Here is a 4,163-nt window from a genome sequence, read left to right as displayed (position 1 = left end):
CCCTTACAATCTTATTCATCCCCATTCTAAATAACTTTAAAAGTCCCACAGTCTTTACATATTCTTAAAATTTCAATCTCTTTAAAATATCCATTTCTTTTAAAATCCAAAGTCTTTTTACAATTAAAAGTCTCTCAACTGTGGGCTCCACTAAAACAGTTTCTTCCTTCAAGAGGGAAAATATCAGGGCACAGTCACAATCAAAAGCAAAAGTCAATCTCCAACCGTCCAATGTCTGGGATCCAACTCACGATCTTCTGGGCTCCTCCAAGGGCTTGGGTCACTTCTCCAGCCAGGCCCTTTGTAGCACACGCATCATCCTCTAGGTTCCAGATGCCTGTACTCCACTGCTGCTGCTGCTCTTGGTGGTCATCCCATGGTACTGGCATCTCCAAAACACTGCATGACCCCTTCAGTCCTGGGCCATCAATTGCAACTGAGGCTGCACTTTCACCAATGGCCTTCCATGGCCTCTCACAGTGCCAAGCCTCAGCTGCTCTGCTCAACTCCTTCATGCCTTCAAAACCAGTACCACCTGGGTGACCCTTACACATTACCAAGTCCAGCCACAGCACAATGTACAACTTTGGCTATATCTGGAACACAGCCACTGTGCTCTCAGAAAACACTTCCCAGAAGATGTCACCTCAATGATGCTGGTCTCTTCTTAATCACCGCTAATTTCTTAGCTCCAGTTAACCAGCATCAATAGTCCCAGTAATGCAAAGTTTTTGCTTTAGTAGTTCTGGTATCTTGTTAATCACAGCTGATTCTTCAGCCCCAGCTAACCAGAACTACAGAATCTTCACAATCAAAACAGCAATGGCCCTGAAAAGAGTCTTTAATTTTCCCTCTGAAATTTCACAAACCAGACCTCCATCTTCTGCAGTGTTCTCAACGTTGTCTTCCAAGCTCCTACACAACATCCGACAGAGCTCTTAACAACGGATGGATCTTCAAGCCCAAAGTTCCAAAGTCCTTCCACAGTCCTCCCCAAAACATGGTCAGGTTGTCACAGGAATACCCCACTCCTGGTACCAATTTGTCTTAGTCAGGGTTTCTATTCCTGCACAAACATCATGACCAAGAAGCAAGTTGGGGAGGAAAGGGTTTATTCGGCTTACACTTCCATGCTGCTGTTCATCACCAAAGGAAGTCAGGACTGGAACTCAAGCAGGTCAGGGAGCAGGAGCTGATGCAGAGACCATGGAGGGATGTTCTTTACTGGCTTGCCTCACCTGGCTTGCTCAGCCTGCTTTCTTATAGAACCCAGACTACCAGCCCTGAGATGGTCCCACCCACAAGGGGCCTTTCCCCTTGATCATTAATTGAGAAAATGCCTTACAATTGCATCTCATGGAGGCATTTCCTCAACTGAAGCTCCTTTCTCTGTGATAACTCCAGCTGTGTCAAGTTGACACAACACTAGCCAGTACATAAGTTCAAAGCCAACCAGAACTACATGAGACTCAGTCTTAAAACATAAAACAAAACACCAATATCTGAGATATACTAATCAATGTGTGAAATGAACTTCTATCAGAAGTCTCTGAGTTTCCCATTTTGCTTGTAATATATAGTGATATGCCTTTTGAAAAATCTAGTCTCTATTGTGTATTTTATTTAGTTTTGTTTTTTGTGTGTGGTATACGAAATGGAAGGCAGGACTTTACCCATGCTCTGCAAACCCTTTACCAACTAAACTACACACTCTATAAGGTCTGTTTACCTTGTGGGAAAATGCAGAGATAAACTCATAGGGGGAATTAATGCTATTTTAATTAACTTTGAAATTTTATAGATCAAGTGATGAATCTGGAAAATATACACCTTTATATCTATATGCTTTTCATATAAATCTATCAAGTATATAGAGGCCTCTATTGCTAACCCAGGAGTACAGACATGAGTAAAGATTCTAGATGCTATGTGTTCCCTATATAGCTTGATGAAAAATATTAGAAACAGGGTCTAATCTTGTGGGACTAACAATGTCCATCAGGCACCAAATGTGCTCTCTCCTCTCCTCTCCTCTCCTCTCCTCTCCTCTCCTCTCCTCTCCTCTCCTCTCCTTCTCCCCCATCTCTCTCTCTCTCTCTCTCTCTCTCTCTCTCTCTCTCTCTCTCTCTCTCTCTCTCCTCTCGTATGTGTGTGTGTGCACATATTTCCAAGGTTAGAATAAGTCAAAACTGCTCTCTCTCTCTCATCATTTTACTTAGCATTATTTGAAAGAGGTCGTTTTCAGTATAATCACTGAAGATAAGATGACCAAAAAAAAAAAAAAAAAAAAAAAAAAAAACGGATTTGGTAAGTAAAACTGTTGAGGTTCAAAAAACCAAAACAACCCAATCAGTCACAAGAGACCAGCAAAGCAAGATCTTTATTTGGATTAGGTAGCAAAAACTGACCTGTCAGGGACAATAGCACCAAGTCAGGTGCTGTGTCTTTGAACATTCATCTTAGTAAGTATTTAAAAATATGACAAATTTTTGTTGTATTCAGGCCCCATACTGATCAATCAGGGACACAGAATAGACTCAGGAGCTGACCTGTGACTCTGAAGGGAAATTGCACATCATTTTTAAAGAATGAGAGCACAAACCAGGGGGAGTGTGGTGGACTGTAGCATTGTCCAATCATATTTTTGACACAAGGGGTTGAGCAAGGAAGGAAGCATTGGTGACTGACCCTTATCTGGGTCATGTGGTCTCTAAATCCTTGATTCATCGCATTGATGGTCCTCCTGTTGGACATTTGGTCCAGGAACAAAGGAGTAGGCTGACTACATGTAGTCAATTAAGTTATAACAGGCAATACATTTACAACGTGTGTTTCTTAGTTTAAATAACAGGCAACTTCCCTCTTCATATTCTTTACTAGTTGACAGACAAACCTGAAACACCTGAAGAAGTTGGACAGGAGTTGGTTCAAGAGCTTGGAGACATGAACTCAGTTTTGACCCTGTAAGCAAGATGGAGATTGTTCCCGAGATGGCTCGACTCAGGCACTTTCTCAGGCGTAACCAAAAACAGGGAAAATCTTATGGAATTGGGCTTAGGATGTAGCTCAGTTGGCAGAATGATTACCTAGTATTCACAAAGACTCAAGTTCTACTCTTAGCAGCACATAAACCAGAAGTGGCATGCATGCCTAGAATCCAAACACCTAGAAGGTAGAGGCAATGGGAACAGGAAGGAGCTCAAGAGAAAACCCTGTCTCAAAAAAGTCCGAGAATCAGCACAATGACTCAGTGGGTAAAGGCATTTACTGTCAAGAATAATCAGCTCAATCACTGGAACTCACAGAGTAGAAAGAGAATCTACTATCAAATTATCCTGTGGCCTCCAAAAGCACACCTTGATATGCATGTGTGTGTTCATGTTCATACACAAATATACACACATTAATAAATGCAAATTTTAAATTTTATGGACTCTATAAAAGAATCTACTAAAAGTAGAAATGGAAGACAATCAGGGAGTATATGACCAATGCCCAGAAATCTGCTATAGACTGATCTATGGGACGTTTCCATTTTGTATTTGACTATGAGGATTGCAGCAGGAGATAACAGAGAAGGGAAAATATTCTGCATGCTTCTCCTTATCACCAGAAAAGTTAAATTAAGTCAGCCTTGAAGATGGGGAGAGCCAAGTGTCTGCTCCATAACCTCCCCCTCGTTAACAATTTTTCAAAGAGAAATCTATGGACTCCTCAAAGACTCTCAAATCTACCATTCATCCCAAGGATTTCTGGGAACAACAATACAGGCAAAGAAATTCCTCATCAACAAATATCTCACCTTAACTGTAAAAATTCTCTGAAAAGACATCAGATAGCTGCCCATCCTTAATAAAAGATGCCTTTTCTGATTTCTCTATTTGCATTTTCTTCTTCTATGTCCAATTGTTATGCATAATTTCACTGCATGATTTAATTAATTGCCAAAATTCAAAAGTGCGAAATTTTATGTATAAATAATTACTGACACAGGCAAGCAGTTGTTATTTCAGAATAAACAGCCAGGAGCTAATTGTGCTTCCAATTACCTAGTTGAAGGTGTAGCAACTTCTGAATTTGTTTTATATTCAAAACAGATTCCATCCTTTTAAATTAAAAAATAGTTTGAAATTTAAAAGAGTAAATGTAAGATTTTAGAAGCC

The sequence above is a fragment of the Mus musculus genome, chromosome X, assembly GCF_000001635.26.
Source record: "Mus musculus strain C57BL/6J chromosome X, GRCm38.p6 C57BL/6J".
NCBI classification, from domain to species: Eukaryota; Metazoa; Chordata; class Mammalia; order Rodentia; family Muridae; genus Mus; species Mus musculus.
The sequence above is the reverse complement of the archived record's forward strand: the minus strand, read 5'-3'. Positions refer to the sequence as shown.